The sequence below is a fragment of the Setaria viridis genome, chromosome 8 (genome assembly GCF_005286985.2).
Source record: "Setaria viridis chromosome 8, Setaria_viridis_v4.0, whole genome shotgun sequence".
NCBI classification, from domain to species: Eukaryota; Viridiplantae; Streptophyta; class Magnoliopsida; order Poales; family Poaceae; genus Setaria; species Setaria viridis.
In genome coordinates, this window is record NC_048270.2 from 14,584,202 (window position 1) to 14,597,641 (window position 13,440).

The 13,440-nt window shown below is 47.0% G+C and overlaps 1 pseudogene; it reads right to left on the reverse strand.

Annotated features, from left to right (window-relative positions):
* Positions 1 to 9,923: 9,923 nt before the first annotated feature.
* On the reverse strand, positions 9,924 to 12,746 carry LOC140220224 (uncharacterized; annotated as a pseudogene).
* Between the last annotated feature and the right edge of the window lie 694 nt (positions 12,747 to 13,440).

Here is a 13,440-nt window from a genome sequence, read left to right on the forward strand (position 1 = left end):
GGCCCGATTGCTTAATTAATCAAATAAATCCCAAGGCCCATTAGTGGTGGTAGTTACAAAAAGGTTAAAACCAACTTGGAAGTTGAGAGGGTCCCTAACCAACTTATATGGTGAAGCTATGCTGCTCCTGTTGAGAAGTTGATAGAGGGATAACAGGATGCCACACGCGCGCGCGCTCGCTCGCCAAGCCATGCCGTGCCGAGCCGAGGCGCGGCGCGACGCTGTGCTGCGTGGCGCGGTGATGTGTGGGCTGGACGTCAGGTTTTGCAGTTTTTTGTCACGGTTAATGACTAGTAACTGAAGACTCGTTCAGTAACTAGTAACTGGTAACTGACGATTCAAATGACTAGTAACTGATGACTGCTAATGGCTGGTAGTTACCAGAAACTGCTGCATTAACCTGGACGTCCAAAGGTCTTCTGCTACCTATAAGAGTGAGGCTGCCTCTCATTCTTTCGTGCACGAAACACTAACCACCAGAGCTTTTGTCCACTGCTGTGCTGCGCTTCTGCCATCTCCGTTCTGGCGATCTGTGTGCACGAACTTCGCCAGAAGAGCAGGCCTCCGAAGCTGCGCTCTTCACCAGAGACTCTGCACCCGAGGAGTAGAGGGGCGATTAGTTTTTGGGGAGCGTGTCTGCGCGACTGCTCACTGTTCGTCCATGACTACTTCCTGGTGACGCATCTGCACTGCCTCAGTTCTGCACTGCGTCAACTCCTGAACGGCTACATCGAACAGGCTCAACTAGCAATGTCGAGTAACGACACAGTCGGTCCCTCCGGAATCGTTCCCGCCTCTGGGTATTTCCTATTGAACTTTATCGTAGTACCTACTGTATGCTTTATGTTTATCGTAGTACCTACTGTATGCTTTATGTTCACTGCAAATGCAATGATGGATCATGTTCCTGTTTACATTATCTTAATTGTCATGTTTTATTCTATATTTTGGATTAAAATGAACCGTAAAATGCCTCTGATTCCAACAACTACTTCATGCATGCATGTATGTAAATCATAATAATTAATTTTAGACGCCATGAAATGAAATTTGATTTTGGGGCATTTAGTTTCTCCTCTTGTACAGAACAGCCAAGTTTTTCATGCATTACATAAGCTGTACCGCCACAACAAAGTAGTGGTATTGGGATTAGAACCCAACCACTTGGCCAAGTTGGTGCCACGTATGTGGCACTCCTATATGTTTATCATGTCTTTTCATTGTACAGATCTTGCTACAGATATGCATGGCATATTCCAATTGCTTCGTTGATCTATTATTATGGAAACCATATTGCCCTATGATTTGATTATTAGTTCATATAACCACAATATTGTTGTTGAAGAATGATCACCAAGAATATTGATGAGTGGTCTCTTCACAGGAAGAGATTTTTCAGCTTTTGATCCTGCCCAGTATTTTCCTCATTTTCTGGTTTTTTCAAAAACAAATGCTTTAATGCTTTGCCATATGGCCACTTCAATGGACATGAAAATCTCTGCCTTTTGACTTAAGTTAGGAATCAAGATTCGGTGCAGTCTGTCCTATGTTACTGCGTGTGAAGTAAGTGATCACTAATGGATATGATGGAAGTTTCTTTTAGGACGAGCGTACTATTGGAGGATCGGTCCGATGCTATTTGTCTCAACGCTGCACAATTCATTCTATGTGCAGATCCCATGTAAGTCGAGTGTAAATGGATGGTTTACTGTTAAATCAGTGTATAACTACCTTACAAATTATGATGCTGGTTGGCTTTCTTACACGTGCACAAGATTCAGTGCTAACCAGAAGATAATAATATTATTTTTGGGGCGAGGGCTCCTCGCGAGGGGCTCCTCGTGCGGAGCCGGAGTCGGAGCCGCGGAGCCACTTTTTTGGGCTCCTCCATGCAGGCCTAAAACGGCTCCGGCTCCTCCCAAATGTGCCAAAAAATGACTCCGCGGTCAATGCCGTTTGGTGCGGCTCCGGCTCCTCCGTGCTTCGGTAAGCGCACGGAGCTGGAGCCGGAGCCCTGCCAAACTGGCCCTTGGTCAAGCTGAAACAGCTCCAGATCAATCACCCCCCCCCCCCCCCCCATTTTGTTTCATTGTCCTAGTCTGGGAGTTTTGTGGGTAGTTGTACGTGTTGGAGTAATTAACTAATAGGCCCACAAGTTTATCTCAATATTGGAGATGCATTAAAATCTGGTTTCCAGGTGTTGAACCTACTCTTTTACTGACTTGTGTTGCCATTTGTTGGGCAATCCGAAAAGTAAAAAAACAATGCTTGCTTTGATAAGAAACTGATGAGACAACCTGCTGTGCAAGGCCTATTTCTTATGAGATATTGGGCAGGTTTGTACGGAAGCGGAATGAAAATTTACAAAGGGAAATCATTATTACTTTTGTGGAAAGCAAAATTGTTGATTTAATGGAAGTTAAAGAAAACATAATTCTAGATGTTTCATTTAGTATTTTGAAATACTAACTACATCTTCCTAATTGGATCAGGTAACACTGTGGAAGCTGCAATAGAGTTGGATGGAAATTTTGGGTTGTGCGCAAGGGCCAATGGAAGTTCACGGGTTTTACACTACTACAGAAGGGTTTAATTTTTTTTTCTCATACCCAAGCAGCTACCGCACGATCAGCCATAGCCACATGGCACGCCCACAATTTTTTAAATGAAATACACAAAGTATGTATCTCAAGGATTCGAACCCATAACCTCAAGGGTCATTGCAAGCACTCCCTTACCACCAAACTAGTCATATGTGGCTAGTGAATGGATGCTATTATTTTATATTAGCTTCTCTCAATCTTATATTAAATATTCATGCTAAAATGATCCCAAATAAAAAATTTATCAACTACAAAGTTTTATATCTTGTTAAGCTCTGTAATTTAATATAAAATTTATCTTCATACGACTTCATATGAAGTGGGCGATGCATCTTTACCATTGGTGTTGAATCAATGCTGATAATATATGACCACCGGCTCCTAGCTTGAACCGGTGGTAAAAACCGCTTTGGTTGTCACCACTAGTTCCAGTCACGAGCCAGCGGTGAGATATATATTCACCGCCGGATCCAATATACACTAAGTTCGCCTACATTGGAGCCGGTAATGAAAATAGGTTACCACCAGTTTTGCAAAACCGATTGTGAAAATGGCTATGGTGAAAATGGTTTCTGCAGTAGTGTTGCCATGTTTGAATGTAGGTTCTATGATCTAGCTTAACCGTGACAGCTACTCAAAATAATATGAAATATTCATGAAGCAGGTAAAAGAATATATTTTAAGCTTAGAACATCTCCAATAGTAACCATGTCAGCTATAGTTCTTGGAGTGCAAACATCATTAATTGTCCTGCATAAAGGAAAGAGGTGGAGAGTGAACCAAGACAATTTGAGAGGTAGACCATAACTTAAAATGAGGCACAATTATCACAGTGTTTTTACAGATAATGGATAAAGTTCCCAGTAAGAGACATCAGTCTACAATTATTACAAACACACTCAAAGTTTAAATCACACTTTATTTAACAATATTAACCAATATGCAAAAAATGAAAGGCCATCTGTGGGGTGCAAAAAATAGCACGGTGTTGGGGGAGTTCCCAAACAATAGTAAGAATATTATGACGAACAAAGATAACGGTAGTTCAAACAAACATTACAGTGGCTGTCGTATCAATGGTTAATGCCCTTTGGGGGGACGGTTCGCCTCCCTTTATAGAGTCATAAAGTTACATTTCCGCATCCCTGTTATACCCATACTCAACCACTACATCCTAAGAATATTCCGTACAAGACAGTAACTTGGTTCCTATTTAAGACGTTGCTTTCATGGTAAAATTACATGTCCGACCACATACTAGACTCTTATTACGGAGTCGTTCTGCTATTAAGCGGTTCCGGGGACGCCTCGACTATCTTCTTCCTCATTTGTAAGCTTTGTTGAGACCAAGCAGCCTTCTGTAGACCTCCCGCCTTCTTTGGTCGAAGCCAGTTGACTTCAACTTCTGGTCATGGAGTCTTTACGAAGCCGAAACGCCAGGAGCTCCGTGTGGGGTTTAGCTTCGCGAGCCCTTGCCTGCAGAACAACAAAGTGGACACCTTCGTGATAGTTAACTTCGGTCATTTATTAACTACATAAAGAGGGGGATAGTGATGAGGTTAGAATAGGTTCGGAGAAAAAGGTCCCCGCTAGCGCCGTTCAGGGTGTGTTGTGGGGTGGTCCCCAACAGTAGCCCCTTCGTGGGCGAGGTCCGAGGCGCCGTCGATCGATCCCGCGAAAAGTCCAAAAACGCCCCCAAAACGTCACCCTGAAGGGCGGCGTGGGCCGAGATGTTTTACCGTTATGTGAGGGTATCAAGGTCATTTTCTATGTGGTGGTTGATGTTTCGAGGCGGTTTTTACCGTGTCTATATAAGGTTTGCCAGGAGGGCGGGCCATTTTTACGCTGTCGTTTTTGAGCTGCGCTTTTCGCCACTTTTGCCTTCGTTGCGCGTCTTCATTCTGTTTTGTTGGCTCCGTTTTCTTGGTGGGGTGTTGACTTCGTTTTCGCGGCAGTTAGCATCAAGTAGAGCTGTAGGCAATGTCTTCGGAGGAGTTGGCTCTTCAGGTTGCCCCTGGTGGTGGAGGTAGCCCTGCCTCGCAGTCAGTGTCTGCGAGCAGTGGCGAGTCTGAGGGGAAAAGGTCAAAGAAACGGATCTATACGAAGGATGGTCTGGTTTCGGCAGAAGAGGGATCTTCGGGGAGCAGTTCCCCAGATTGGTCCTCTGACGGTGGTGAAGGCAAAGGTGGACAGGGGCAAACCTCGAAAGGTACAGGGGGAACCGAGGTTCATGCCGTATCCTCGGACGAGGAAGAGGTTGGGGAGGAGGATGCCGAGGTTGAAGTGAGGCCCGAGGCATCCGTCAGGGGGAAGGTTCCGTGCGTCCCTACTCTTTATTTTGGGCGCTCTCAGGTGACCTCGCAAGACATTACATTTTTTGAGGAGAGCAACTTTTTCCCTAAGGGGATGGGCAGGGCCCCCGGGAGCAGGGAGTTGTGACGCCTGAGGTCGGCGAGGCTGTTGTCTTTAGGGATCTGTTTACTGCGGGACTTCATTTTTCGTGCGATAGGCAGCTGCCGGTTATATTGGATCGCTACCGTGTTAGGCTGCATCAGTTGACCCTCAATGCCGTTGTGAACTTGTCTAAGTTCTATTGGGTGCAGCGCACGTTTGGTGGAAGTGTTGATGTGGAGGGGTTCGCGAGGTTACATGAGCTTCACATTCAGAAGAAAAGAATTTATTCTGGTGAGGGGGTTGCGAAAATCATTTTGGATGCTGCACCTTCGTGCCTCGTCGGAAGAATGATAAGAGGAATTTGCTGAGGGTAGAGCTTACCTTCGCGTAGAGGAACAAGTGGGATGATGCGTGGTTGACGCACTGGATTTCCATTCTATGCACAGTTTGGGCCGATGGACGTGCTGACAACCCCTTCGTTCATCCAGACAGCCCTTGTTACGAAGTGCGAAGCTGCCTATAGGGTTGCTGGGCCCTTGATATCTAGGCGTGATCTTGTGGAGGAGTACGTCGCTGCCTGAGTGTGGCCTTTGTCTACTAATTTTGCTAAACCCCTTGAGCTCGTTGAGAAAAAAGTATCTTGGAGCGAGAAGACTGTGCCGTTCCCTTGTTTTGAGCTTAACAAGGATGAAGTTGGCGACTTGGACTTGTACATACAGTCAGTAGAAGATATGGCTTATGAGATTTTGGGTCTCATGACCCCGCCCGAAAGGCGCTCTTTCGAGGCTGTTGTGAGACATGGGCGGCGTGTCAACCAGGTTTTTGATTTGCTTGACATCACAGTGCCACCTCGTCCCGAGGTTATGGGCAAGAGGCGCCGTCGGGGTGCCGGTGCTGAGCAGAGGAAGAAGGTGAAATTTGATTCTGCTTGCATAACAAAACCTACTGTTGAGTCACAAGCAGCCGCCAAGGCGAAGCAAAAAACCCTTAACTTGGAGGTGCAGAAGCAGAAAGATACTACCGTTGGAGCCTCGTCTGTTGACTTGAGTAGGCCGGCATATGTTGTGCCTGTTTCTGTGCGTCCTCCTACGGATGCGCCTTCGTCCGCGGGCCCTGCCGTTCGGACTAAAAAGGGGGCTAACAAACCTCTCTTTGCACGCGTCATTGTACCGGGTGCTAAGGTCGAAGTGCCTTCTGGGACCAGCAGCAAGGTTGCACCTTCTTCCTCAGGCGCAAAGGCTCTAAGCGTGCAGCCTATTTTGGCTGCAAACGAGAAACGTGAGGAGAGGGTAGCTCTTGAGAAGGCGAAGCTTGTGGACGCATTTTCGTCTGATCCTAAAGGTGCTAGTGCCGAGGCTATTAGATCTGGTAAGCATGTAGAGGTGGTTTTGCCGAAGCTTCGGTTTTTTGATTGCGGGCGGGCTTCGGCGTCATTTTTGAAGGATTTTGAGGCTACTATGGGGGAGGTTGGCGAGGTTAGTTGTGAGGATCATGTAAGGCTGAAAGTTAAATGTTATGATTTAGGTGAGAGATTGCCGGCTGGTCTGCAAGGGCTTAATGAAGGCCTGGGCTTGAGCGGGCGCACGAAGGTTCTAGCGACGTGCGCCGAAGGTAGGGTCTATAATCCACATAACCTAATTTTGGACTGGGGGAAGGGAGGTCAGGATTGCAAGCGCTGTGCAGATACCGGGGGTTCAAGGAGGATGGAGAAAACAAGTGCGACAGCTTCGGGTAAAGAGATTGTTCCGGTCGCCGTCGAGGCGCGGGGGTACGAAGGTAATGGCTTCTTGTGAGTGATCATTGTTTGTGAACTTCGTTGCTATTGTGGTGTACTTATAATTGTATGCTTGACCCACAAATTTTCAGCAATCTGTAAGGTCGATGAGTTCGGAGGAGCTTTTGAGCTTGGAGGCTAACCTCGTAAAGAAGGTATGACTACTAGTTGATTTGTTGGTGCGTGTGAGGTTTATTAGCTTTACTGCGTCTGCTGCAACTTGGTCTGATGTTTTGTGTTTGGGCTTTGCAGATGTCTTACTCATCCATGGTTACGAGGGATAGGCTTGTCAAAAGTGAGAAGTCAGCTGCGGAACTTGCAAAGAAAGTGGCTTCACTTGAAGCGACTATTGCAGCTATGTCCCTAGAGGTGCAAAAGGTCAAAGTTGAGAATGCGGAGTTGAAGGAGGACTCTTGCAGACTTGGCAAAAATTACGAGGCCAGGGGCGAGGAGCTTGAGCGCTTGTCAGCAGAAGTGGTAGATCTTGAAATGCTGATTAAAGAGAAAGACAAGGCTACCGAAGATTTGCGCGAAGGTGCCAAACGGGATAGTGAGGTTATATCGGGCTTGAAAGCTAAGATTGGCCAGATGGAGCCCGAGCTAGAAATGAGGGCAAAGCTTCTGAGCCAGATAGAGACTATGCTAAGGGAGAGGTTTGAAAAGGTTCACGAAGCTTATAAAAACTCCCTTGGTGTGTTTGGCGCTGAGCCCGATGATTGCCCACTGGACGAAGGATGCGAGCGCATGTTCGAGTGGCTGCTGGACGAGGTTAAGAGTCTTCCCGAGGTTCTTGAGGGCCTGAACGACTACTCCGCGGTGTTTTGCCTAGAGAGCGCCCTTCACTTGCTAGAGCAACAAGGATGTGAGCATATAAAAAATATTTCTGAGGACAATTATGTTGCGCCGGCTGCCGAAGATATTGGATGCGCTCTGAAGTCTTTCGTTGTGGAGAATGCAAAGAAGAATTTGTTCGAGTGCATGTGGTCATCCTCTGGGCAGGAGTACGTGAAGAGGCTGGCTTGCGAGCAATTAGCTCAGCTTCGTTCCCAGCCTAGCGCTACTAACGAAGAGGGGGATGCTGTGGAGTAGATCTTTTTATTTATGGACTTTGTGTTTTTGTCTTTTGTTTTTATATAAAGATGACGAGGTCAGATACTTTTAATTGTGTATGGAGTTACGCCTTATGAAATATTTGTGTGCATGTGTATCTTGGTTAAAATGTTGTAGTTTAATTGTGTTTCTCCGTGGGCCAACCGCCAGTTTAGATAACTCGAAGCTGGGTTGCCATGCGGGGCAACCGCTGACATAGTTGTTGCGAGAGCTGGTTGATACAACGACTTGCGGTCGCTTCAACCATAACTATATGCATTGCTGGGTGTGGTGACTTCGTGTGAGGTTGGTATGGTGACTTATTTTTGGAAGTGGGTGTGCTTGAAGGTATTTTTGAAAAACGTCACCCTCCCTTTTGCGACATTGCGAGAGAGAGGTTAGATAACTTGAGCTTGCGGGCTCTTCTCTTGCGAGGTCGCAGAAACTTTCCGTGTTTTTTCAAAAAAATGTTGTTGGAGCCTTGCCGAGGCTGCATGCGAGAAGCTTTCTTGTGCGTGTTGGAGCGCGATTTTGCATAGCTTGTTGTTTGTGTCCCGAACAAAAAAACTCCTCCGCGGGCTGGCACGAGGTCGTGTAACTTGTTGTTGGTTTTTCGAATGAGAGACTCCTTCGCGCACTGGCGCGAGGTCACGTATCTTGTTGTTGCTTTCTTACACGAAAAACTCCTTCGCGCATTAGCGCGAGGTTACGCAACTTGTTGTTGCTTCTCAATCGAAAAACTTCTCCGCGCACTAGCGCGAGGTTACGCAACTTGTTGTTGCTTCTCAATCAAAAAACTCTTCCGCGCACTAGCGCGAGGTTACGCAACTTGTTGTTGCTTCTCAATCGAAAAACTCCTCCGCGCACTAGCGCGAGGTTACGCAACTTGTTGTTGCTTCTCAATCGAAAAACATTCTTAGGGGAAAACTTTTTCCTTTCTTTGTGGGAAAAGGTGTACATGGATCTGCCTTGTTAAAAATCTTGCCTCCGTTATGGATCCCCTAGCAAGGAAAAGAGTGCAGACCAGACTCTATGACCTTACAAACGAGGTAAGCTTAAAAGAAAGAAAGAAAAGGAAAAATTACTTTGTTGCCTTCGGCACTACTTATAGTTCCGCAGGCCGAAGGTAATGTGTACAGTTATGGGTAGTATTTTCGCAAACTGTCGATGTTCCAAGTGTGTGGGAGAGCGTTTCCTTGTTGATCCATGAGATGGAAGGAGCCGGGTCTGCCAGTCTTTGCGATAATGAAGGGGCCTTCCCAGGCCTCTTGCAGTTTGCCTGGATTTTCCCAACTCTTCTTCCTTTTGATGATGAGGTCACCGACATTGATCTATCTTTCTCAGATGTGTTGATTCTTCCATCTTCGGGTTTCTTCTTGGTATTTGTCCAGGTTCTCAATGGCCTCGTTGATGTCAAGCTCGATCATGTCTTTTTCTATTCGTGCGATTTCATCAACGTCACTGTGCTTGAGGACTCTTAGGCTTTTGTTTTTTATTTCTTCAAGTGTTACAGCCTCGGCCCCGAATAAGAGCTTGAATGGGGTAAAGCCTGTTGCTCTGGATTGCGTTGTGTTATGGGACTATATGACTCTTGGAAGCTCGTCGACCCATTTACCCTTTTTCTGATCGAAGAGACATTTCTTGACTGCTGTAAATATCATGCCGTTGGCTCTTTCTACAGCTCCGTTTGACTACGGGTGGTATACGGACGAGAATTTTATCTTCGTGCCTAAGCTGGCGCAAAAGTTTGTGAATGAGATGCAATCAAACTGCTTGCCATTGTCGACGGTTAGCTCCCTTGGGACTCCGAACCGACAGACAATGTTTTGCCAGAAAAACTTTTGCACCGAAGCTGACGTGATGACGGCAAGTGGCTTGGCTTCAGCCCATTTGGTGAAGTAGTCTATTGCCACCGCTGCGAACCTGCAGTTTCCTTGTGCTGCTGGAAGTGGGCCAACTAGGTCCATCCCCCATCTCTGGAGAGGCCACGAGGGTGGTATTAGTTGGATGGGAAGTGAGGGTGCATGTGTTTGCCTTGCTGTTTTTATGCATGCTTCGTAGCTTCATACAAACAGGTGTGCGTCCGTGTGGACTGATGGCCAGTAGAACCCTTGACGGATTGCTTTTCCTGCCAGGGCTCTTGAGCCAATGTGAGCTCCACAGAAACCGCCGTGTATTTCTTTGAGCAGTTCACTGCCTGTTTCGTAGTCAACGCACCGAAGCCATGGTGTTGAGATGCCTGTTTTGCATAGCTGCCCCTCAATGATTGCGTAGCCCATTGCTCTTTGCTTTAGGCGTGTGCATTCAGCTTTGTTCTGAGGTTCAAAATGGCCTCTGAGGAAGGCCATTATACTTGTGCGCCAATCGTAACACTGGATGGCGTTGATGGTGGCTAGGTCTTGTTTGATTGACGGTGAAGTTATGAGTTCGTAAAATGTATCTGGTGGAATTGGCTTGCCTTCTACTGCTGCCTTCGCGAGCTTGTCAGCTTCATCATTTTGTGCTCTTGGTATGTTTGTGACATCAAACCCTTTAAAGTGTTTTTCCATGGCTCGGACTGCCTGGAGGTATTTGACAAGATCTGGCTCTTTGGCTTCGCTATCCTTCTCGATGTGATCACGGATTACCTTCGAATCCGTTCTGATGACGAATGTTTGCTGCCCTATGGCTTTCATTTTCCTTAAGGCCAAGAGCAATCCTTTGTACTCTGTGGTGTTGTTGGTTGACTTCGCAGTTGGGAAATCTAGCCTTGCTACGTACTTGATTCTGACACCTGTTGGCGAGGTGACCACTGCTGCGACACCTGCTCCTCTACGGCACCAAGCTCCGTCATAGTGGACGACCCATGGCGTTTCTAGCTGCTTTGGTTCTTCCTTAGGCGAGGTCCAATTAGCGATGAAGTCAGCCAGCACTTGGGATTTTATAGCCGTGCGTCTTTCAAAATCGACGACGAACTCCGAGAGCTCAGACGCCCATTTGGCGATGTGGCTAGAAGCTTCTCTGTTTGAGAAGAGATCATGGAGAGGTTGGCTAGTTACCATGACTATTTTGTGCCCCTCAAAGTAATGTCGTAGCTTTCGTGCTGCCATGACAACCGCATATGCGATTTTTTCTAACTCAGAGTAATGCATCTTTGAACCGCTCAATGCCTCGGATGCGAAGTAAACTGGTATCTGCTTGATTTTGCCTTCGATTTCTTTCTCTTGGATCAACGCAGCACTGACAGCTGTTGCTGAAGCTGATACGTAAAGCAGCAGTGGTGACTTGGGCTCTGGTGGGCATAGCTTTGTCATGGAATGCAGGTACTCCTTGAGGTCCTGGAATGCTCTACTTTGCTCGTGTCCCCATTCAAATATTTTGGAGCTTCGGAGTGTTTTGAAGAAAGGGAGGCTTCGCTCTGCTGCTCTCGGAATAAAATAGTTTAGGGCTGCGATTCTGCCAGTGAGCCGTTGTACCTGCTTGAGTGATGTTGGCTCTGACATGTTGGCTAGCACCGTAATTTTGTCTGGGTTGGCCTCGATGCCCTTCGTGGTTACCAAGCAGCCTAAGATCTTTCCCCTTTGGACTCCGAATACACATTTGTCTGGATTTAGCTTTAAGTTGGCTGACCTCAGGTTAGCGAATGTTTCTGTGAGGTCCATGATGTGGTTGCTTCGTTTAGCACTTTTTACGATGATGTCGTCTACATAGGCCAAAACATTGCGCCAAAGCTAGTTGTCCAGGACTGTTGCTTTCATTCTTGAAAATGTTTGGCCTGCGTTTTTTAGCTCCTCTGGCATACAGACGAAACAGAATGTTCCGAAGGCTGTCACAAAGCTTGTTTTGCTTTCGTCTTCTTTTTTGATTCTGATCTGGTGGTACCCTGAGAAGAGGTCAAGTAGCGAGAGCATTTCGCTATTTGCAGCGTCATCTACCACCTTGTTAATTCTTTCGAGAGGGTAGTCATCTTTTGGGCAGGCCTTGTTGAGGTCTGTGAAGTCTATGCACATTCTCCATTTGCCATTTTTCTTTTTAACCGGTACTGTGTTGGCTAGCCAGTCGGGGTATTGGATTGGCCTGATTACGGTGGCTTCGAGTAGCCTATCAACTTCGACCTTTACTGCTTGGACCTTCTCGTCGGACATTTTTCTTAGCTTCTGTTTCTTTGGCCTAGCTCCTTGTCTGATGTCAAGGCTATGCTCAATGATTTCCCTATCCACTCCCTTTAGATCACTTGCGGACCAAGCGAAGATGTCTTTGTTCTTGTTGAGGCATTCGATGAGGTCATGCTCTTCATCTGGGCTGAGATTCGCCCCAATTGTTACGAATCTGTCTGCGATGTACCCGTCTAGGAGTACCCGCTTTGTTTCGCCGTCCGCACTGATTTTTACCTTCTCTTTATCTCTCTTAAGCTCGTCGTGGGCCTTTTGCTTTGCTGGGCTTTCGGCTTCATTTGACGAGGCTAGATGGTGGACATTCTTTTGGCCCGGGGCTACCCCTTTTTCTATGTTCCTTGCCATTTGCTGATCACCGTACACCATTATGACCCCTTTGAGGGCGGGTATTTTCATGCATGGGTACAACTGCCTGATTGTTGCGTCCATTTTGGTGATGAAGCCACGGCCGAGTATTGCGTTGTAGGGATAATGCATTTCCACTACGTCGAAGGTGATGTGTTTTGTCCTCGCATTATCACGGTCCCCAAATGAAACTGGGAGGGCGATTTTTCCCAAGGCCTTCACTGGCTTTCGGCCGAAGCCGAGGAGCGGGACATCAGCTGGGTCGAGCGTGTTCATGTCAATGTTCATTTCTCTGAATGCATTTGCGAAGAGAATGTCCGCGGAGCTTCCTGTGTCTACCAGGACTTTCCCCACCGTCCAGCCTACTATCAGTGCTTTGATGACCATCGCATCGTTATGCGAGGTTGTCTTGAGCTTGAAATCTTCTCCGTTCTCCGGTGAAGGTTATGGGCATGTGCGCCCATTCTAGCTTTGCTGCAGGTCCGTCGGGAATAATCACGTTGACCTCTCTGAAGTAGTTCCGTCTCTACCTCTTACTTTCAAACTCTAGTGAGGAGCCCCCGGTGATTGGCATTATCATCCCGAAGGTAGGCAAGGAATTTTGGTTGTTGTATTGCGTGTTGGGTTCTGGCTTGGGCTTTATGGCTGGCATGCTTGGGGGTGGAGGTAGAGTTTCTTGGGGCTTCTGAGACAGGTTGGGATTGGGATGGTGTGGAATTGCTTGGTGGTAGGGCTGTATGTGCGGGGGAAGAGGCCAATTCATCAGTTGTGGGAAGTTAGCGAAGTTGGGCTGATTGTGGTAGAAGGTTGGGTGTGGGTATAAAGTTGTGTGGTGGATTGCTTTGGGCGTCTGCGCGGCTGCCTTCGCAACTTCTTCCGCAGCTTTTCTCTCTTCTTCCTTCTTTTTGGGGCACCACTCTGTGTTGTGATGATTCTGATGGCCGTGGTTGACACAGTAAAATGACTTTGGTTGTCTGCTTCGACCTCATTCTCTGGCAGAGTGGCCCCCTCTTTGGGTGTTGTTGTTTTGATTTTGGCTTTCCTCGATGTTCATGATACGGTTTTGGTTTTGGTTTGTGTT